General features: G+C 34.3%; 1 protein-coding gene across 2 annotated transcripts in view; it reads left to right on the forward strand.

Moving 5' to 3' along the window:
* FucTA (glycoprotein 3-alpha-L-fucosyltransferase A) overlaps positions 1-25,348 on the forward strand; it is a 667,380-nt gene that overhangs the window by 153,827 nt on the left and 488,205 nt on the right. The window contains exon 2 of one of the 2 annotated variants that reach the window (XM_069829294.1): positions 21,674-21,753. The exons of the other annotated variant lie outside the window; for it this stretch is intronic. The gene's annotated coding sequence lies outside the window, so the exon portion shown is untranslated. The remainder of the gene's footprint in view (positions 1-21,673; positions 21,754-25,348) is intronic. 2 annotated transcript variants of the gene reach the window in all.

Genomic DNA, 25,348 nt, shown 5'->3' on the forward strand with positions numbered 1-25,348 from the left:
AAAAGCAAAGCGAAATGTCATGTTCATTTCAGAAACTTCCTCCAATGTCATTTAAAGCCTGTGGGATGTTGGTGACGTCATTTAATTACAGGAACAATATTAGTAAAGATTCAGACTCTAGCTAGAAAACGTTAATAATAATCTTCCTTTGCTTTGTTTATTACTAGTTCAACAAGCGTAGATATTTTATGATGACGTAAAAGACCGGTAGGAGGAATCAATATTCAATGACTGTATGTAATGTAATATATGACTACTCAGGTGAAGTAATTATTCAGTTAAGAAGTAAATTAATTAATTGCCCGAATGAATAGAATCTGATGAATGAGAGAATCACTGAAGGCATGGACGTTGGTGAGAGATTAAATGAGAGAATTCACGAAATAATGAGCTAATACGTGAATTGATGAAGGAATGTATGATGAGTGTATTCATCAATCGAGGAATGCGTGGACGAGTAGATTAGTCAATGAAGAAATGCGTGGACGAGTAGATTCGTCAATGAAGAAATGCGTGGATAAGTAGATTCGTCAATGAAGAAATGCTTGGATGAGTAGATTCGTCAATGAACAAATGCGTGGAAGAGTAGATTCATCAATGAAGAAATGCGTGGACGAATAGATTCACCAATGAAGGAATGAATGAACGAGTGGATTCATCAATCAAGGAATGCATGGACGAGTAGATTCGTCAATGAAGAAATGCGTGGACGAGTAGATTCGTCAATGAAGGAATGTGGACCAGTAGATTCACCAATGAAGGAATGAGTGAACGAGTGTATTCATCAATCAAGGAATACGTGGACGAGTGGATTAATGAACGAATGCGTGAACGAGTAGATTCAATGAATAAATGCGAGAACGAGTGAATTCGTCAATGAAGAAAAGCAAAAACGAGTAGATGTAGAAGATGTGCGTGAACGATTAGATTCGCCAATGTAGAAATGCGAAAACGAATGGATTCATCAATGAAGGAATATATGAACGATTGGATTCTTCGGTAAAGGAATAAGCGAACGAGTAACTTTAACAATGAAAGAATTAACGAACGAGTGGATTCATCAATGAAGGAATGCGTGAACGAGTAGATTAGTCAATGAATAAATGCGTCAAAGAGTAGATTCACCAATGAAGATGTACCGTAAGCGAACGAGTAGGTACACCAATGCAGAAATGCGTGAACGAGTGGATTCACCAATGAATTAATTAGTGAACGAGTGGATTCGTCAATCAAGGCATGCGTAAACTAGTGGATTCGTCAATGAAGGAATAAATGAAAGAGTGGAATCATCAATGAAGACAATTTTGACCGTGTGGATTCTAGAAGGACGTAAAGCCTGAACTAGTGCATTCACCAACGAAGGAGCTGGAGGGTAGATTGAACTTGTAGATGAGTAAGGAATCTGGTAGATAAAACTCTAGGATTAATGTGAGAGTGAATGAAGGAACGAATGAATGTGACCTCTGGATAAATGAGGGAATAGGTGAATAACTGTTTGTGCGTATAAATTATGACGTATGGAAGGACTAAGTATGAATGTGCTGGTGAATATATGACGAAAGCAGAAGCGATCAAGACATATACTAATTCTAAAGTGAGTGAAAATCTCTGGAAACTCGGTTTGTTTGAAGAATCTTTATTGAAATTGAATTGCTACAGGTTCTAAACAGCAACATTTCTGAATTTTTATCTGAATTTATATACAGAAATCCAGCTTGCATGCATGCGAGGTGGTAGGAGTCATTTTACATGCCAACAAACATTTCTTTCCGCCTTGAATCTCTCAGAAGATGAATGAAACATGCAATGGAACGGATCGTACAGAAATACCAGCAGTTCAATACTTTATGCATTCTGCAAAACGCAAAATAGAAAGAGCTAAGCAAGGAAGAAAAAAAAAGTAATGGCTTTGTGAGCAAAGGAGCTTTCTATATGCGCAGAGAGATTTACTATGGCAGATTAGTGTAGGATTTCATTGAATATTCACCTATGGCGGAAGGTTACAAAACACAGTTGGCTAAAGGGAAATGCGAACCAGCTTATGCTCGGTCAAGCGCATTCAATACTTCCAAATGGCTGACTGTTTTCAAATTCTGCAGCGATGCAAAGAAAATAAGCATCTCCCAGTAATTCAGATATAGCGAGATTCCTTCTGTTTGAAATTGATTTCAAGTGTACTGGACATAGCCTGCATGCAATATGTAATGGAGGGGGAAAGAAACTGTCCATTCTACCCCATTATCTCCTGGCCTATTTGCCTCATAAGTGATGTATTAATGGTGTCACTTGTGGGGTCCGGACCTGTCTTCGGACAGTTGTCGAAACAACAACAATAATTTGTTACGCATTTGTGTTAAGTGTAATACTTACGTCATTAAAATTCGACGTAATGCATTAATCTCTTACTGAATGGCGTTTGTGCATTGAATATTGCATTTTCTTTGGCAGTGCGTAAAGTGAATACTTATTTTTTTACGCGTTAATTTAAAGGCTCACTTTACGCACTGATAACAGTGGGTAAAATGCAACTTTACGCACTAGCTTATTCTTCTTCTTCTTCTTCTTCTTCTTCTTCCCTTCAAGTATTAGGCCAAATGGCCTGTTACGATCTCACAGTTGAATTTTCAATCCAGCGCTTCTTTGGACGACCGAGAGATCTCTTCCCGTTTGGACGATAGTGGAGCATGACTTTTGGGATTCTATCTCTATGCAAGCGATGCAGATGATTTATCCAGTTGTTCTGATAATGTTTTACGTGATTAATTACAGGTTCTAGTTGTAAACTTTACGCACTATAAATACTTATACTTATGTCTTTTAAGAAACCCGGAGGTTCGTTGCCGCCCTCACATAAGCTCGCTATCGATCCCTGCCCCCAGCAAGATTAATCCAGTCTTTACGATCATATCCCACCTCCCACAAATCAGTTTTAATATTATTCTCCCATTTACGTCTCGGTCTCCCGAAAGGTCTTTTTCCCTCCGGCCACCCAACTAACACTCTAACCTTGTTGAAACTACATTTGTGTACCTCGTTTTAACCGTGACAACACTTTTTAGTTCTTTTAAGTATTCTGATTATTGTCTTGTGTTTCTATTTTGTGAAGCATTTTAGATAAGGGCGCAAATAGCCATAGCAGCTGACGCGCCCTTTTTAAACCCCACTAACTAACTAACTAACTAACTAACTAACTAACTAACTAACTAACTAACTAACTAACTAACTAACTAACTAACTAACTAACTAACTCTCTATATGTATTTCTGGATACGCCCATATGTGCTACGTGCCCTGTCTATTTCAAACGTCTGAATTTAATGTTCCTAATTATGTCAGGTGAAGAATGCAATGCGTGCAGTTCTGCGTTTTCCTAAACACCTTATTTTCTGTTCGTCTATCAAAGTGAGAGTCCAAGTTTCACAACCATATATATATTTATTTTTTTAATTGGGTTATTTTACGACGCTGTATCAACATCTCGGGTTATTTAGCGTCTGAATGGAATGAAGATGATAATGTCAGTAAAATGTGTCCGAAGTCCAGCATCGAAAGTTATCCAGCATTTGCTCATATTGGGTTGAGGGAAAACCACGGAAAAAATCTCAACCAGGTAACTTGCCCCGACCGGGATTAGAATCCGCGCCACCTGGTTTCGCGGTCAGACGCTCTAACCGTTACTCCACAGATGTGGCCTTCACAACCATATTACAGAACAAGTCGTAATATAACAATTTTAGAAACTCTAACTTTCAGTTTTTGCGAGAGCAGACTGGATGATAAAAGCTTCTCAACCGAATAATAACAGGCATTTCCCATTTGTATACTTACTTACTGGCCTTTAAGTAACCCGGAGGCTCACCGCCGCCCTCACACAACCCCTCCATTAGTCCCTATCCTGAGCAAGATTAATCTATTCTCTATCATCATATCCCACCTCCCTCAAATCCATTTTAATATTATCCTGCCATCTACGTCTCGGCTTCCCCCCATACGTGCTGCATGGCCTGCCCATCTCAAACGTCTGGATTTAATGTTCCTAATTATGTCAGGTGAAGAATATAATGCGTGCAGTTCTGTTTTATGTAACTTTCTCCATTCTCCTGTAACTTCATCCCTCTTAACCCCAAGTATTTTCCTAAGCACCTTATTCTCAAACACCCTTAACTTACGTTCCTCTCTCAAAGTGAGAGTCCAAGTTTCACAACCATAAAGAACAACCGGTAATATAACTGTTTTATAAATTCTAACTTTCAGATTTTTTGACAGCAGACTGGATGATAAAAGCATCTCAACCGAATAATAACAGGCATTTCCCATATTTATTCTGTGTTTAATTTCCTCCCGAGTATCATTTATATTTGTTACTGTTGCTCCAAGACATTTGAACTTCTCCATCTCTTCAAAAGATAAATTTCTAATTTTTATATTTCCATTTCGTACAATATTCTCGTCGCGAGACATAATCATATACTTTGTCTTTTCGAGATTTACTTCCAAACCTATCTCTTTACTTGCTTCCAGTAAAATTCCCGTGTTTTCCCTAATCGTTTGTGGATTTTTCCCATTTGTATTATGCGTTTAATTAGTACTGTCGTAGAAAAAAAAACTATTTTAATTGATCTATCAAAAGTAATTGCTGTTTCATCTATTGAAAATGCGAAAGTCTGAAAAAACTACTAAAACCTGGTTATAAATTTCGTGACTGGGTTTCAAGCAAGCTGCGCTCCCTTCTGTTCCGATAGTGTCGCTTCCAGTCTGCGGTACAGATTGTATGGCTCTCATCTGCCGTGCTCAGATAATGAAGGCAACATCGGTTATTATGCAGCACAACCTCGTTAGAAAGCGCTTTGCATTCCCGCCGGAGTCTGTGGTACCGGTGCCAATAAGAATAATGCTATTACCTCCTGCACCACTGCTCGTCTCTCCGGCCTATAAGCTACTGGTCTGTCGCTGACACGTATTAACTGAAGCTATAAATTGTACTAATGAACCCCAATCACGGTTAGTACAATATCGATTAGCAGAGATGGCTCTGCACATAGACGCCGGGAGCAGTACAAGAGATGTAAGCAAGATTTACAAACAATTGCTTACATGTGACAATTCAATACATATTAGCATTTGAAATACACTTAGTTCAACCGTAAAGTCTTTCATCAAGGATTTGAGGGAGGTGGGATATAATGGTAGGGACTGGATTAATCTTGTTCAAGATAGGGACAGATGGCGGGCTTATGTGAGAGCGGCAATGAACCTCCAGGTTCTTTAAAAGCCATTTGTAATTAAGTAAGGTAAATAAAGAGTTTTCCAAATTGATGTATAGGCCCTACACATTTTGAAACACTATTTCTTAGCAACGAGATGAGACAGAAATACGATTTTTGCGGATTTGTATTCCTTAAGCCCGTATATGTTCAAAATGTCCCCCTTCTGCCACAGTACACCTCCAACAACGACGTACAACAGAGCGACATACCAACTGGATTGTTGCTAATGGAATGTCATTACAGACATGTTCAATTTGAACTCTCAGTTCCTCCAGTGTTTGTGGTTTTGTGGCGTACACTGTGTCCTTTAGAACTCCCCATAGGTAGAAGTCTGGAGGAGTTAAATCCGGAGATCGAGGAGGGAACTCTGCAGCACTTCCTCTTCGTCCTATCCATCTCTGGGTCGTCCTCATTAAATGCCTGGACAAGTTTCGGAATGTAAGGCTTTCATTGTTGAGCTCGCAAAATTCGATGAACACTGGATTTGCTGATACCAATCTCACGAGAACATTGCCTCATTGACTTCTTTGGGGATTGTGCAAAAGCCTGCATGACTACAACAACACTTTCATTATCGGTGGTACTTCTCTTTCTTCCGCACCGCCCTTTCAACACATCTTGCACCGTTCCGTCGACTTCAAACTTGTCTCGGATTCTTGTGATAGTTAACCTTGTTGGTAGTTGTGTTCCACATTCAACCGTCCAACGTCGTTGAACCTCAACAACATTCTCCACTTTCCAGTAACATTTCAGTATCCACTTACGTTCATCGAACGATAATTGCACAGCCATGTTTATTTATAAACAAATGAACATGTTTCCAGGCTTTCCACTGCCTTCTGAATCATAAACCGCAAAAATTGTATTTATCTCTCTCTCTCTCTCTCTTTTTTTTTTTTTTGCTGTGAAATAGTATTTCAAAGAGTATATACAGTACAGGGACATCATTTTATTTTTACTAACATTTTTAATATTAACCTGTCTATACCTTTAGAGAACCGGAAACACCGCTTGCTCCCCCCTCCAAGACTGGAGTTCGATGATACTGACGTAAAACACAAATCACTCTACTAGGTATAGGATGGAAGAAAAGTAGTTCATCCATTTACGTAAACTAGGAAATATCGCGATTTTGAGTTTGATAATTTTCATTAGGTTTTTCTTTAATCAAAATACAGTACTGTATTAAGAATAAGTGTTTTTACTCACGAAGTGAGTTATCCATGCGAACGTATTCATTATGCAGTGTATACTATCTACAGCACATTAGCGTACAATATAGAGAAAGAAGTTAAATTGAAAAATAATCATAATATGAATATTTAAACACAATTTTGAAAATGGTGGCCGTTCATTTCGATACAGGCTTCAGTTCTTTTCTGCATATTATCGCACTATAGACTATTACATCTAATTCCAATTGCCAGTTTCGTCCTTCGTACTAGTAACTCATGTTGAAATAATTCTGTACCTACTCTATAAAAGAGTACCTTACGTACTGTGAATTCAATCTTCACTTCTGCCCGACCCGAAAAGATAAAATTACTCAGACATGCTATCTACTGTCCGTCCAAGTGGTTATGCCGCAGGATTGTAGAAAGGGAGGAAATCACGTGACAGTTAATTACTTAACGAGGCCCTTTTATTTAAGTTAAATTAAACAGCTGTATAATATTACGTAAACGTCCAATTCCTAAGAGAAATTAATGTTTTCAGAAAAGAGCTAAGACAGCCCAGCTTTTACAGAGGGGCGAGCAGAAGCAGGTGGGGAAATCGGGATGCGACGTAGGCAAACGGACAGTACCTGTGCGAAAATATGATTCAATATTGAAAGCTCTTTCGTCACTGGAAAACGCGAACATATTTCTGGAACGTACTATACTCAGTAACTCAGTACTGCTTACTATCTGCGGTCTTGGTTCTGTGTGGAGTTGGAACGTCCTTAGTGGAAGGAGTGGGAGTGAAGTACATTCAAAAACTCAGGTACAATAAAAATTGAAGTAAAAATAAAATAATGTCCCTGTACATCAATTTGGGACACTCTGTATAATTATCAGGACAAGGGATTTGGAGCACTATAAGGTAATGATAGTATATACGAGTATAGCCCAAGGTTTAGTGGCCTGGAACCGAACTACTGCAAGCAGACAAAGCAGAACTACATTTCAGTCATGGAAAGTTACACGCAGCTTATTATAAAATTATCTGAACAAATGAATGTATTACATAGTTTAAATAAATATATTGACCTACATACAACACACATTTCATTTCGAACTAAATAATTGAATCCATTTGTTTCTTTTTTTTTTAAGGACGTGTTACTAATTTTCATCATGTGAAAATTAAGGAAATTCATAAAAAAATAAATCATTCACATATTCAAAAGTCTTCTAAAAATATCACATACATTATTGTCAGGAAAAGAAGGTTGCAATTATTTTTTAAATCCCTTAATATAGATTTTTGTTGGTTTCCCAAAATTCACGTCAAGTGATTGATGCCCTTAAAAAAAGAGAGAGAGAAAACTACAGTAGCCTACATAGGCCCGTTCCTTCTCGACATCGCAAATGTTACAATATCATACATTAAATATTAACAAACATAAACTTTATAATCCTTGTGTGACTTTTTGTAGTACACAGTGAACATCATTTTCAAATTGTCCTTTCTGTACAGCTGGTTTAGAATTTTAGTCGGAGACAAAGTAGTCATATTATCCACATTTCTTCAGCTGGTCATGATTAGATGTTGGCAATCCTGTTATATTTGCATATTAAAACACAGGTAGTTGTTGTGAACAGTCTGGTAGCAGAAGGAATGTGTTGTCAATGGTTTTTAGTTTGTTCTACAATTAATAATAATAATAATAATAATAATAATAATAATACTAATAATATAAATAATATTATTATTATTATTATTATTATTATTATTATTATTATTATTATTATTATTATTACAGAAAGATTTTTAACAAATTTACACAGTCCACATTATGGACTTATCGCGTCAAACTCACCACGTGAAATGGCTTACTCCACACACAAGTTTATAACCTGTGCCGAATCGCAGATTGAGTGACTCAGATCCAGCATTGTAGCGTGCGACAGACAGCCTGAAGTCGTGGTGCATTGCGGCATAGTCTTAGAACAAAGACGGGACGGCTCGCCGTAACAGTCGAGCAGGCAAAACCCTTAATAGCGTAGGCGTCTGAATATCTGTCGCGATCGACACGTCCAAGTTGGCAACAGTTTGCCTTGTGGAAGGATCCGTTGATAAGAACTCTTTTGACTTCTCGATGTGACATACGATTGAAAACACGATGTTGTCGCTCATAGTATTACGAAAATGTAGCTGGCCATCTGTACTCCAAGAAATGTCACCTACTGTGGCTTAAATCCAAGGAACCTATGTTCAAATCCCAGTAGAAAAGCGTAGACTTTTACTTTCTGAGGGACACTTGTTTCCTCGCGAGAGTTGTATATATGAAGGCGTGGTTTTCAGCAATGACCAAACATCTTTTATCTGTTAGAAAAAAATGAAAATCAAGGTGTAAGACAGCAGTAGCCAATGCTGCCGATTCTTTTTAACATATATGTATTAACTTGGAATTAAAAACAGCTAAGGGATTATTTTGTATTATGTTGAAACGTGTTAGGCAATATTTTATTTGCTGATTACCAAGTAATATTTATGGAATTCCAAGATAGGTTACAATTAGCTTCAAAAAACTTTAAACAAATGAAACTTTTAAATATATAGGGTGAACCGTAAGTAATGGCATTAATTTCAAGGGGTTATTCTTTGAGATATTTCGAACAAAAAAGTTTCAAACTATTTTTCTCGTTTTTGCTTCCTTTTCGAGAAAAAAATTGTTTTATGTTAAACATTTCATAGCGTGTTTTGGGAAAGCCATTGATTTAATTCTAGAATATGCGCGGTTAATTTAAGAGAGCTGTGTATTATAATAATAAATTACTGAAAGAATTTTAGTTTTGTCCTTTCAATGTGCAGAAATTGAAGCGGTGAGATCAATAACCATTCAGGTCCATTTACATAAGTTTCGAGAAAAATGCAAAAACTTTTCTTATTTCTTACCTAATTATAATTTTTTGCGCGTAATACAGTATTTCTGATTGTTGCAGAGATCAAGACAAAGTAGTATACCAACTTTCAAAGTCGTAACACTTGTGGAAATATCCAAAATTTAATTTCTAATTTGCAAAAAATGAATGGCCAAAAGTGGACTTCAATGGTTATTGATCTCACAGCTTCAATTTGACTCGAACAAATGTAACATTTAAAATTCCTTTTGCAGTTATATTTGTTCGGATAAAATTACTGCACATTTAAAGGAAAAAAAACTAAAATTCTTTCAATCATTCATTATCGTAATGCACTGCTTTCTTAAATTAACGGAGCATATTGGAAATTAAATAAATGACTTTCACAAAACACGCTATGAAAAGTTTAACATAAAACAATTTTTATCTCGAAAAGGAAATAAAAACGAGCAAAACTGTATTAAACTTTTTTGTTTGAAATATCTCAAAGAGCAATCCCCTGAAATTGATGACATTACTTACGGTTGTCTGTGTGGCTTAGGAATATATTTTTAATGTTATTCTAATTGTTAGTTTTTAATATATATAATATGGTGTAAATGCATTCATTAGATTAAGGTTCATAATATTATCTGAAGAACGACTTCAAGAAAACATAACAAAGTTAAATACAGTTTTGAAAAAATACAACATGAACATCTCCAAGAACAAAACCAAAGCAATGGCAATGCAGGGAAAGGTAATTAAAAGAGTTAAAGTGGTAATAGATGGAAATATAATACAACAAGTAAATAGTTTTAAATACCTTGGATGTGTTATATCTATATACCAAATGAATAAAGATTTAGAGGAGAATGTGCAAAAGTATAATAAGCTAAAGGGCTGTATTAGGAGATACCTAGGAAAAAACAAGAGAACAGAAGTAAAGTTAAGGATGTATAATGTAATCTCAAAACCCGCCCTACAATACGGGAGTGAAACTTGGGTTATGAGGGAGGAAGATAAGAGACGGATCGAGACTTCGGAAATGAGATTCCTGAGATCAATGCTTGGTGTAACACGGAGGAATAAACTAAAAAGCGAAGATTTAAGGAAACAACTGAAGTGTGAAAGGATGGTCGATGAGATTTAGAAGTACCAGAATACATGGTATAACCATATCAAGAGAATGTCCCCTGGACGTCTCCCGAGGGAAGCATACTTTTATAAGCCTACCGGCAGACGAGACGTTGGCCGTCCAAGGAAGAGATGGACGGAACAAATATTCCTTTAGTTTCGGAACGGGACAAAAACCCAATCCTTGAAAGGAAGAAGAAGAAGAAGAAGAATATTATCATTTGTAATTTTGTATTGTTTGCGATCATATACACTTAATCTTAGGACTTTGTAAAACTCTATTTAAACGTTATTTAGCTATTTCAAGGTTATTCAGAAACTAACTAAATACATGGTCTTCCCAGGTAAATACCCCAGAAAAACGAAGATAATCAATGAACCTACAGTGTTGTAGGAACAGGTAAAAAGCTTCAATTATTTAGGGGAGGAAGTATTATTCACCTGTGATAATGGTTTGAAACAAAAATTTTAGAAATTCCAAAATATCTGTGGTAGGTCCTAAAATAAGAAAATTTACGAACTATAGTCACAAGAGATACAAGGCTCAAATACTATAAAGTAATGGTGGTGCCAATGTTGAGGTGTGGATGGAAGAACAAGGCATAAACAAGGACAGAATAATAGTGAAGACGGTTGAAATTAAGTTTTCTAGATATTTAGGTGCCCTAAAACTACCCAATGATGCTCTTTGACAATAACTAGAGAAGTTAAGGCACAAAAATATAAAAGATACTGGAAGAATGCTGGGAACCGATGTTGACAATTTCCTCACGAATACGTGCTTCAATTTTGTCGATATTGCTGAGTTTACAGGAGAAAATTCTTTCCTTCAGGTAGCTCCATAAAAAGAAATCAGGAGCTGCAAGGTCGGGGGATCCAGTCGACTAGGGTGTATCCCCGAAACGAGAAATTAATCTTCCCGGAAATAATCCTCTCAACGTGTCCATATTCAGATGCGCAATATGGACTGTGGCGCCTCTTGTTGGACTAAAAAATGTTGTAACTTCTGCGAGAAAGTTGTAAACTGTACGCATGAGTTGGTAAAAACAGGACTCCGTACCATAGCGACTTCCACGCGTTCATTATTCTCAGGGGTCTGAGAGTTTTGAGTTTGTATTTTTCTAATAATAATAATAATGATAATAATAATAATAATAATAATAATAATAATAATAATTTTGGTTATTGTTTCGAACAATAGTAACGGAACGACGTTAAACATTGTTATTTGTAATTATTTCAAATTCTGATTGTCGACTTTTTTAACAATAATATTTGTTTATTGTTCTGAAGCAATGGTAATGGAACCCATTTTAACATTGTTATTTGGAATTGTTTAAAATTCTGTGTCGATTTTTCTAACAATAATATTTAGTTATTGTTCTGAAGTAGTAATGGAACCCATTTTAACATTGTTATTTGGAATTGTTTAAAATTCTGTGTCGATTTTTCTAACAATAATATTTAGTTATTGTTCTGAAGCAATGGTAATGGAACCCATTTTAACATTGTTATTTGGAATTGTTTAAAATTCTGTGTCGATTTTTCTAACAATAATATTTAGTTATTGTTCTGAAGTAGTAATGGAACCCACTTTAATCATTGATATTTTGGAATTGTTTAAAATTCTGTGTGTCGATTTTTCTCACAATATTTAGTTATTTTTCTGAAGTAGTAATGGAACCCACTTTAAACTTTGATATTTTGGAATTGTTTAAAATTCTGTGTGTCGATTTTTCTAACAATAATATTTAGTTCTTGTTCTGAAGTAGTAATGGAACCCACTTTAATCATTGATATTTTGGAATTGTTTAAAATTCTGTGTGTCGATTTTTCTCACAATATTTAGTTATTTTTCTGAAGTAGTAATGGAACCCACTTTAAACTTTGATATTTTGGAATTGTTTAAAATTCTGTGTGTCGATTTTTCTCACAATAATATTTAGTTATTGTTCTGAAGTAGTAATGGAACCCACTTTAAACATTGATATTTTGGAATTGTTTAAAATTCTTTGTATCGAATTTTCTCACAATAATATTTAGTTATTGTTCTGAAGTAGTAATGGAACCCACTTTAAACGTTGATATTTTGGAATTGTTTAAAATTCTTTGTATCGAATTTTCTCACAATAATATTTAGTTATTGTTCTGAAGTAGTAATGGAACCCACTTTAAACATTGATATTTTGGAATTGTTTAAAATTCTTTGTATCGATTTTTCTCACAATAATATTTAGTTATTGTTCTGAAGTAGTAATGGAACCCATTTTAACATTGTTATTTTGGAATTGTTTAAAATTCTGTGTGTCGATTTTTCTCACAATAATATTTAGTTATTGTTCTGAAGTAGTAATGGAACCCACTTTAAACATTGATATTTTGGAATTGTTTAAAATTCTTTGTATCGATTTTTCTCACAATAATATTTAGTTATTGTTCTGAAGTAGTAATGGAACCCACTTTAAACTTTGATATTTTGGAATTGTTTAAAATTCTGATTGTCAATTTTTGTAACAATAATATTTGGTTATTGTTCTGAAACAATGGTAACGGAACCACGTTAAATATTTAAATTTGGAATCGTTTAAAATTCTGAGTGTCGATTTTTCTAATAATATTTAGTTATTGTCCTAACACAGTGATAACGGAACCCACGTTAAACATTGATATTTTGGAATGTTGTAAAGTTCTAAGCGTCTAGTTTTCTAACAATAATATTTGGCGGTTGTTCTGAAACAGTGGTAACGAAACTCATGTTGAACATTGATATTTTGGAATTTTGTAAAGGTCTGAGCGTCGATTTTTGTAACAAAAATATTTGGTTATTTTTCTGAAACAGTGGTAACGAAATCCATGTTAAACACTGACATTTGGAATGTTTAAAATTCTCATTGTCGAGTTTTCTAACGATAATATTTGGTTATTGTTCTGGAATAGTGGTAACGAAACCCACTTTAAACATTGATGTTTGGAAGTGTTTAAAAATCTGAGTGTCAATTTTTCAAACAATAATATTTGGTTATTGCTCTGGAATAGTGGTAACGAAATCTGTGTTCAACATTGATATTTGGAATTGTTTAAAGTTCAGACTGTTGACATCAAGTTAAAAGTATTCAAAATAGAAGAGCCCGAAAGTGCCAGTAAAAATGGATCGTTACTGGTTAATTTTATTACAAATCAAGACCGCCTATTGGAGAAAAAACTTACTGGTATTGTGAAGGCAATTTAAGGTCCGAATAGTTGTCCTTTAGGCTATTGTAGATATCCAGTTTAGAAAAAGTTCTAATTATTCACACTCACCAAATCTCGAAGAACCCAAAGCAGAAGTTAAACCTACATTGGAAAAAATAGCAGAAGAACATTCTGAACAGCTTACACAAATACTTCGGACACAACCTCAGTATCTTCTGGAATGCTTCGAAGAATTTATACATAGTTGGGCGTCCAGAAGAGGAAAACAAAGAGCAGTTTCACCTAGACATCCAACGGAATAATTTAACCATTACGAGGTCTCAATCAGCGGTTCTCAACGTACTGGGAATGTGAGTAAGAGGTGGCACAATGGCTTCAACCTCGTCGTCGGGAAACATCTCCTTGATTTGTGTTCGGCTTTCAGTTTCAAAAAGGACAATTAGAATCCGAAACTACTGTAGGAGAATTAAGTTTAGGAAGAAATGTTAAAGGCACGTCCAAAAAAATAAGTATATTGCAACTGAAAGAAGAATTAGAAATGTAATAAACAATTATAACATATACAAAGAAGATAATCGTATTTTTCAACATCTACGTGCGTTAGCACACACCATCCTCCTGTAAACTTTAAGTAAGTAAAGTGTTTTCAATTGTCATTATTCGTATTTTATGAGCTTAGGAAAAAGTCACATGTATTGTGGGTCCCTATCACCACGGCATGGCGCGTCCTCAGGTTGCGGATCGAGGAGACGGCCTCCAGAAGGAAGGTAGCTGTGAATATATTGAATAAGCAGTCGCGGACAGCCGATGAGGGGTGGTCCTCCAGCTTAGGGGTTGGGCGAAGGGCTAATAACCCATCACCGTAAAAAAAAACAGTTTGTTACGAATCCTTCAAATAAGCCTCGGAATGGGACTGATTCTCTGGCACGACCACAGCAAAGGAATAAGGTTTTGAGATTTGGTACTTGGAATGTTACAAGTCTGTATAGAACAGGGGGGGTAAAATTAATAGCAAAAGAACTAGCTAGATATAGAATAGACTTTGTGGGAGTACAGGAGGTTAGGTTAGATGGGAACGGCATAACACAAATAGGAATTATTTGTTGTATTATGGGGAAGGAAACGATAATCACCTTGAGATGGGCAGGGCGTATAGAACGTATGGGCGAATCCAGAAATGCATATAGAGTGTTAGTTGGCAGGCCGGCGGGAAAAAGACCTTTAGGGAGGCCGAGACGTAGATGGGAAGATAATATTAAAATGGATTTGAGGGAGGTGGGATATGATGATAGAGAATGGATTAATCTTGCTCAGGATAGGGACCAATGGCGGGCTTATGTGATAGGGCGGCAATGAACCTCCGGGTTCCTTAAAAGCCAATAAGTAAGTAAGTAAGTAAGTAAGTAAGTAAGTAAGGAAAAAGTCACATTAGTAAATGGAATTGTTATTTTGAGTTTTAGAAAAATTGATTTTGGGAAGAACGGAGTTGGGATAAATGGAGCAAGAAAATTGACCGACAATCCTACAAGAACATTCTCCTTGAGTCGACGTAATGTAGCAATTCAACATTCCTATCACGATGCGATCGTACAGTCTTTTTTATTCTTTTCCGTTCTATTTCACCTCCAGTTGGAGACATGTTATCGGCCGTCTCTAACATCGATTCTCACTGACATCTCCAGGAAATGACGTTATGTCATGGTTCAGTTCACGTTACTAAATACATACGATATAAAACATTGCACTGTTACATATGTTTTATTAAAGAGCATTGGCTGTGACAGTGCTGGGTAAATATAAATGTTGTGACGTGAGTGAAATGCAGTCTCCTCTATTCGTGACATAGATATTTGAAGGAAATGTTACAGTGGGTGGCCAAAAGATTATGATCATTTGGCATTTTAAATTGTTTGTAGAAATTGTGATTATAGATACATTTGTGTCAGACGTTTGTATGTTTGTATATAATTTATTTTAATTAAATATATTTGAAATATGAAAACTGTGTGAACAATACAATCTAGCACTACGTACAGAAAGAAAAACAAAAGTCATGGTATTTCCATGAAAACAACAGATTAGATAGATATTTATGATAGAAAACAATGTTTTACAATAAGTAAGATATTTAACTATCGGGCGCTATTCTATAAAAGTTGCAAAAGAAAAAAAGTTCTTATAATAATGCCCTAATAACCTTTCAGAGCACAGTACAAACCAATTTTTATTCAGTTTAAATGACTCGTACTTACAGTAATCACTCTACATATTATTTTTTCAGTGTCTATTAAATTTAAAGAAATATTATTGTATTTGTATTTCTGGTGGTGCGGAAGAGAAGGCCTGATGGCCTTAACTACACCAGAATAAATAAATAAATAAATAAATAAATGAATGAATGAATGAATGAATGAATGAATGAATGAATGAATGAATGAATTGAATTGAATTGAATTGAATTGAATTGAATTGAATTGAATAAATGAATAAATCGATAAATCGATAAATGAATAAATCGATAAATCGATAAATGAATAAATGAATAAATCAATAAATGGATAAATCATTAAATGAATAAATGAATAAATCAATAAGTCAATAAATCAATAAATGAATAAATGAATAAATCAATAAATCAATAAATGAATAAATAAATAAATAAATAAATAAATAAATAGGTAGGTAAATAAATAAATAAATGAATAGGTAGGTAAATAAATAAATAAATAGGTAGGTAAATAAATAAATAAATCAATCAATAAATGAATAAATGAATAAATCAATAAATCAATAAATAAATAAGTAGGTAGGTAAATAAATAAGTAAATAAATAAATAAATAGGTAGGTAAATAAATAAATAAATAAATAAATAGGTAGGTAAATAAATAAATAAATAGGTAGGTAAATAAATAAATAGGTAGGTAAATAAATAAATAGGTAGGTAAATAAATAAATAGGTAGGTAAATAAATAGGTAGATAAATAAATAAATAGGTAGGTAGGTAAACAAATAAATTAATTAATTAATTAATAGGTAGGTAGGTAAACAAATAAATAAATGAATAAATAAATAAATAAATAAATAGGTAGGTAAATAAATAAATAAATGAATAGGTAGGTAAATAAATAAATAAATAGGTAGGTAAATAAATAAATAAATCAATCAATAAATGAATAAATGAATAAATCAATAAATCAATAAATAAATAAGTAGGTAGGTAAATAAATAAGTAAATAAATAAATAAATAGGTAGGTAAATAAATAAATAAATAAATAGGTAGGTAAATAAATAAATAGGTAGGTAAATAAATAAATAGGTAGGTAAATAAATAAATAAATAGGTAGGTAAATAAATAGGTAGATAAATAAATAAATAGGTAGGTAGGTAAACAAATAAATAAATTAATTAATTAATAGGTAGGTAGGTAAACAAATAAATAAATAAATGAATAAATAAATAAATAAATAGGTAGGTAAATAAATAAATAAATGAATAGGTAGGTAAATAAATAAATAAATAGGTAGGTAAATAAATAAATAAATCAATCAATAAATGAATAAATCAATAAATCAATAAATAAATAAGTAGGTAGGTAAATAAATAAGTAAATAAATAAATAAATAGGTAGGTAAATAAATAAATAAATAGGTAGGTAAATAAATAAATAAATAGGTAGGTAAATAAATAAATAGGTAGGTAAATAAATAAATAAATAGGTAGGTAAATAAATAGGTAGATAAATAAATAAATAGGTAGGTAGGTAAACAAATAAATAAATTAATTAATTAATAGGTAGGTAGGTAAACAAATAAATAAATAAATAAATAAATAAATAAATAGGTAGGTAGGTAAATAAATAAATAGGAAGGTAGGTAAATAAATAAATAAATAGGTAGGTAGGTAAATAAATAAATAAATAGGTAGGTAGATAAATAAATAAATAGGTATGTAGATAAATAGATAGGTAGGTAAATAAATAAATAAAGTAACCATGTGTTTAGAAATGAGGGGGTCATAAGCAAAGTGGTACAATTGACATTTCTAAGAACATGTGTTAAGTGCATCCAGGATAAGCTAAAGCATCTAAAATTTTAGTAGCAAAGGGATATGCCTTTTAACCACATCACACACTAAAATTTAAATTTAAAAAATCACGGAATTTACGAAATCTTAAGTACTTTCAACCACATTTTCTAAAAATAATTTAAGTGCACTTATACTCCTTTGCTTCTGACCCCCTCAAATGAAATTAAAACATAGAGATGATAGATTTTTGCAATTACGATAAACACGAAATGTGTTCAAATGCTGTCAAAATAAGTAATTTTGTGTTTAAAGGTATATTAAGCATATCAAGGGTTCAGAATGACAAAGTTATATTTATTGTTTAGTTAATTTTACAGGAGAACATTTTAAAAATTTGGTTGTTAATAAAATCAATGCAGATAAGAACCTTTTCAAACTAACTTTATCACAAACAATAACTCAGATATCAACACATAATTTTTACGGTAGATAGCTGTGAAGTAGCAAAATTCAATGCAACAAAAATCTCAATTTTGCTAAAAATGTCAGATAGAAACTTGTCATTCTGAGACCGCGATATTACTGTAGTTTTTTAATTCGCTACAAGTGAGGAACTCAGTATAAAATGCTTAATAAATATGTTTTTTTTTTTTTTTTCGAGATAAGAGCCTTTCTGTTCTTGAGTAAAGAATTATATTTGCCGTCACTTTAAGTCGATGATATATAATTTCTCTATAGATTTTGTACCTACAATGAGCAGAGTTACCCTTCTACAAGTAAGTAAACAAACTTCCCCTAAAATAGAGGTTGCCCTGAAGGACAAAGTATACCAAATATACAAGTATTAGTGAATACGTACAATTTTATGATAATGTTTTCGTGAGAATATAATTATTATTATTGTGTTATTAATTTACTTTATGTTCGACCATGCCGAAATGTAGTAACTATACACCTGGTAGCAGTCTTTTAATGCATGTCATTAAAGTTTAAAGTACACCTATTCATTAAAGTTCAGGTTTTCAATTATTCTCGGATATGCAATCAAAAGACAACGAGGGAAACGTCACGGAGGCTGGAAATCCAATACTGTCGCAGAAAGTTATGTTCTGTTACTATAATAATTAGCGTTAATTGTAAATAATATTCAAATAAATTCAATTTGTCAACTCGTTTTTCTTATTCTAAATCAATTTCCAGCTTATATCAAAATTAGTTCATGTTATTCTCTAAATTATATCAAGATCAATGACATTATTGTTCATCGGAAAAAATCAATACTTTCGCGTCTGCGCACATCTCACAATTTACGAGCTTGCACAAGGTCACTTCTGCTCTTCAGTGAGATGTGAATAAAATTAATACTCCTGAATAATTTCAAGTTAGAAATATTGTCGAGCATAAAAAGTCGTATGAAACTTGCCTATAATGGTAATTAAGAAGCTCGTATGAAAATTACGAAACTCGCTTACGCTCGTATCATAAACAAGCATACTCGCGTCTTAATTAGTATCATTATTGGCTCGTTGCATAATGTACTATTATATATGTGATTTCTCAAAATATAAATTGAATATTTTAGAGCTATCAAAGAAATAGTCTTGGCCAAAGAAGATTCAAGATTGAATTCTTTACAGAAATTAATAATTTTTTTTTTTTGTAATCGTGCTTCTAGCATTTTCCGATTGAAATATTTGGTTCTCTACTTTGAAAAGTTGGTCGTTAAATTTAATCAATTTTTATCTAGGAAATATATTAAGATCAGTTTTCTATACATTCCACTCTGAATAGTTAACGATCCAATATTCGGTGCTATACATCTCGATATCATATTCTGAGCTGTCAAGATTCTCTGTGTGGAAGTGCTGGTAACGAAAAATGAACATATTGGGTGAGGGAAGGAATACAATATTTCCTTTGAACAGCATAGTTTTATACACTGCTTGGGGCGGACTAGACGGCAAGATGGGATAATATTGGTATAGCAGATTCATATCTTTTCATAAAACCTTTCAATGCTTTCGTCTTTTTTATGTGACAGTAGTGGAGCTGTATATGAAGAGCAATTTCATTTGACTCTGTATCGAGAAATCGGAGAACACAGCTTGCGAATCGATACTGCAGTTGTTAGCGTAGAAAAATATAGACACTGAACTTCGTTTTCGCTCTTTAAATCATCGCTATTGACATCACGAACCACGCAGCGTGGATTCGTACTGTGTACAGTAGATCGTGCGACTCTTTAACCCACAAGTTTCTAATCGATACTAAGTCTTACTATTTGTCCAACTGTCAGAGTTAAGAACATGGATTACAGAACTTGGTGCACTATTGTTTTAAACAGCGGTGACCAAAACTCGAACTGCAGTGATTACATGCGACATAAAGCCTATGAAGTAAGGAGACGGAGGAAAGGTACTTGGCATGAAAACAACCAGTGGTGCTTCCTGTACTAACATATTTGAAGTATATAATGTCAAAAGTAACCTAAATAAATTTAGTGTGAAACAGTAACTATGTTGCCGTTACTTTTCCAATGCTCTAGTAAATACACACAATGTATAGATAATGGTACCGTATTTAATTTCTCTTGTTCAGTCAACTGTTCGAAGACAGGTTTGAACGTCGCAAGTGACACCAATAAGGTATCACTTATGAGCAGGCTTCGAAACTTCGGACCCGCATAACGGCGTACTGAGTATAGTGGTAAAGCGTACAGTGGGTGGGGGTACTGTAGAATGAATGCCAACAAATACGCAAAGGAAAACGCTCTGGATTTGAAGGTTCTGATGAATAATTTGGTTTTCATACAAACCTATTTTAAAACTGTGTCTGAAACTATTACACGGTTAGAAAAGTCAGAGCAAGAGATGCCGGAAGCCCTCAAATTAATTAAGGAAATGACACACAGAATTCATGAGACACCAAGTACACAGGGTACTGAACGTGTAAAACAGAAGTGGAAATCAATTATATATAAAAATAATGGATATGAAACATTGTATAACATAAACAGCAAATTAGTGGACAAGGAGTCACCCGAGAATAAAAGACTGTCTCTCTGGGCCATATTCATAGACATTCTTAGCGCGGGCTTCCGGTGGATGATCAGTGAACTAACGTTTCTCGTATTCATAAACCAGTGTTAGCGATATTATATGATATGAATCCTGTACAAGTAATCAGTCGATAGCCGGGGCTAGTTTAGCACGCTCGTAGCGCGGGCTAGCGAAATGTCTATGCATAGCACCCTTAGAGACTGCAATGATGTAAGGTTTCTTCGTTTTGCTCCTATCACGTCATGCGACGTAGAGCGTAGCTTTTCACAGTACAAACTGTGTTTGGAAGATGACCGAAAAAGATTTACGTTTGAGACACTGAAAAATGTATCTTGTACTACATTACAATTCGGTACTGTAACTGCACTTCCTAAAGACGACCAATAGGATAAATGAAGAAATTAAAATTGCTACATGTTTATTTTCACCATTAACACTGTGTATAATTAAACACAAATGCTTATAAAAGACAGGAGAATAAATGCTTTTCACATTCTTTTGACATTGTCATTGTGTAATGTATATTTACTTTCAGAATGTACGTATGTGTGTGTTTCCCCATACTGCCGTACTCTACTTTAAATACCAACGTTGTTACCTCAACACATCTCTACCTTTCGCTACTTGCAGCGAGTCAACAACCTATAGTACATGCACAGTAAACTTATTGTATCGGGTCCCAAGTCTCGAACCCTACTTATGAGACAACTAAGCCAGGATATAATGGGATAGGATGACCAGTTTCTTTCCCTCTCTATTGTATAGATCGCTGACTAGATAAGTTACATAGTACACTAATCACACTTCAGATGTATACAAACAATAATTGTTCTTCCTCCAACACATATCGTCAAGTGAGATGTACTGCCTGATAATAGATGTACTTATCAGCCATAACCTCAATCAGAGGTTCGTATTTAATTATAGTTCTGTATTTTTTGCAGGTGTGTTGTAGCAGTCCAATATTGATTACAATCTGTGCGTCCGTTGCATCATGCAGCACACATTCTGATCGATTTTAAAGGTAAAATATAAAAGTCTTTATTTTTTTTATGAATGAGGGCGTTTAAAACCAGGACATATTTTTAATTGATTATATTATCATCTCCTTGTACAGACAAAAATATAATATATTATTAAAAATATTCTTTGTCGTAAAAGTTGTATACAGTATGCCTCAAATATAAACCGGAAAAGTTCTGGAATATTCTTTAATTAAAAAAAACTTTCCACGGAGCGATTCGTATGCCATATTTATAACTAAAATTCCTAAATATACAACATTGAATAAGCAGCAATGGCGCACAATCTTTGAAATTGAACTGTGATAATCTAGAGATTACGGCAAAGATTATGTCATATAAAATACAGCCCGCAAAACACAGCAAAGGGGAAGAATGCAGGGGAGGTATAAGAGGAGAAGGTGAAGAACACCTTCACTATTATAAGTTTTCAGCGTGCAGAGACGGACAGTGAATATACCCAAACTGCGTAACTTTGAAAGAAAAGTGATGGCTAAGGGGAGGGAGATCATGACTTACCCCTCCACTCTACTTGCGTAGTAAGGGGTCGACTGGCGGGTCAAGAAATGTTGATCACTGATCTCGAGATACCAAAAACTGAACTTTTAATTAATGAATGAATAAACGAATGAGTTAACGAATGAATGAGTTAATGAAGGAATGAACAAGTGAGTAAATGAATAAGAACTATAATATTAATTATTAGCAGGCTTCGAGACTTTGGACCCGATAAAATAAGTTTACTGTGCATGTACTATATGTTGTTGACTCGCTGCAGGTAGTGAAAGGTAGAGATGTGTTGAGGTAATAACGTTGCTGTTTAGAGTAGAGTACGGTAGTATAGGGAAACACACACATATGTACATTCTGAAAGTAAATATACATTACACAATGACAATGTCAAAAGAATGTGAAAAGCATTTATTCTCCTGTCTTTTATAAGGATTTGTGTTTAATTATAGACAGTGTTAATGGTGGAAATAAACATGTAGCAGTTTTAATTTCTTCATTTATCCTATTGGTCATCTTTAGGAAGTGCAGTTACAGTACCGAATTGCAATTTACTACAAGATATATTTTCAGTGTCTCAAACATAAATCCTTTTCGGTTACCTGCCAAACACAGTTTGTATTGTGAAAAGCTGCGCTCTACATCTCATGACGTGATAGGAGCAAAACGAAAAAAACCTAACATCATTGCAGTCTCTAAGAGACTGTCCTTTATTCTCGGGTGACTATGTCCATTAATTTGCTGTTTATATTACACAATGTTCCATATCCGTTATTTTTACATAAAATTGATTTCCACTTCTATTTTACACTTTCAGTAATCAGTGTACTTGTTGTCTCATTAATTCTCTGTATCATTTCCTCAACTAATTTGAGGGCTTCCAGCATCTCTTGCTCTGACTTTTCTGACTATGTAATAGTTTCAGACACAGTTTGAAAATAGGTTTGTATGAAAACCAAATAATTATTCGTCAGAACCTTCAAATCCGGAGCGTTTTCCTTTGCGTATTTGTTGGCATTCATTCTACAGTACCCCCACCCACTGTACGCTTTACCACTATACTCAGTATGCCGTTATGTGCATTTCCCACGAACTACTCTATCGGGTCCGAAGTCTCGAAGCCTGATTATTAGTATTACGCTCTTACTTAAATGTCCATTATTTACCTTCCGAGTTGGCCCTATAGACTTTCAAGCTAACAAGAAATTCCTATTATTTTATATTTTGTCATATTAAATTTCAAATTTCACATTATTTTGACAAATATTTCTTTGTATTTTTACTCGCTCTAGTCATAAAAATTTCGGTACAAGCTTCTCTTAGCTCAGCTAGATTCTTTCCTTACTGACAACATCGCTCTATTGTGATGCTGCTGCAATACTCATTTCTTGCTGTTGAGCAATGTTACTGGCAATACGACAATTCATTTCATCTAGCTTAATAAAGGTTGAAAAAAAAGTGATAGTTGCTAAACCTACTGGAGCTCTATATTCTGGCACGACTTCAACCTGTTTCCGGGTGTATTTCGGAATCCCAGACTGCATCAGACCAGTTTATCAAACCAGAACGAAATCCAGAACCCGCGAAAGTGAAAGTGGAGTAGGCAACAGTGGCGATAATGCCTCCAATTAAGTGTTGGTTTGCACACGATACTCCAGTTACCGACAAGTCTCTTTACGTCGATCAGTTTGACTGCACGCCATGTGCACCGTGTGAAAGAAATGTTATAACAAGGACTTGCTGTACAGTCGACCGTCGATGCTCGAAAGCCCTAGACACAGTGAGATGTTTCAGAAATATTGAGACTTACCTGATTTATCAACTCTGATTGAGGTTCTGGCTGATATGTACATCTATTATCAGGCAGTACATCTCACTTGATGATATGTGTCAGAGGAAGAACAATTGTTCGTATGCATCTGAAGTCTAACTAGTGGAATATGTAGTTAGTCAGCGATGTATGCAATGGAGGGGGTAAAGGAACTAGTCATCCTACCCTCATTATCTCCTGGCCTAGTTGCCTCATAAGTGGTGCCTTCTTGGTATCATTTGTGAGGTTCAGAACTGTCTTAGGACAGTTGACTAAACAACAACATCTAATTTATCAGCTTACTAAACTACAAATCTGTCTAATCCACCCATTTGTCTTATCTACATAATAAGGAAACGTATCGCTTTCTAACATAACCTTTTATCACTTGGCGCTTTGAGAGGAAGCTCTCAATGTTTAACTGGACATTGACAGTTTGGTTAAGAGGAATATACAGTATATGCGAAACTTTCTGCACGACAAAAAAAAAATTATTTTATTTCATTTATCTATTTATTTACTCACGTACGTACATACATACATACATGCATACATACATACATCACTTATTTGTTTATTTCTTTATTTGTAATTATTTGTTTTTATCCAGAAATGCATATAGAGTGTTAGTTGGGAGGCCGGAGGGAAAAAGACCTTTAGGGAGGCCGAGACGTAGATGGGAAGATAATATTAAAATGGATTTGAGGGAGGTGAGATATGATGATAGAGACTGGATTAATCTTGCTCAGGATAGGGACCAATGGCGGGCTTATGTGAGGGCGGCAATGAACCTCCGGGTTCCTTAAAAGCCAGTAAGTAAGTAAGTATTTGTTTTTATTTATTTATTCATAATTATTTACTCTGAATTACGATATTTATTTATTTATAATTCTTTATTTAGGTATTTATATTGTGATTATATCCCAAAATTCATACATGCGAAGAGGTAAAGTATTTAAGCATCGTTGGGAAAAACATGTAGGCCTAGATTATATTTTGTTCTGAATTAAGAATTTCATTCATTCATAGCGTTCTGCCCAAGGCAGGTCTTTCACTGCAAACCCAGCATTCTCCAGTCTCTCTCATTTTCTGCCTTCGTCTTTGTGTCCACATATGATCCTTATATCTCAATGTCGTCTATCATGTGATATCTTCTTCTGCCCCGAACTCTTCTCCCGTTCACCATTCCTTCCAGTGCAGTCAATTCCTTTTCCTCTTCCTGATCAGTTTCAGCATAATTCTTTCTTCACCCACTCTTTCCAACACAGCTTCGTTTG

This window comes from Periplaneta americana, chromosome 6, assembly GCF_040183065.1.
Source record: "Periplaneta americana isolate PAMFEO1 chromosome 6, P.americana_PAMFEO1_priV1, whole genome shotgun sequence".
NCBI classification, from domain to species: domain Eukaryota; kingdom Metazoa; phylum Arthropoda; class Insecta; order Blattodea; family Blattidae; genus Periplaneta; species Periplaneta americana.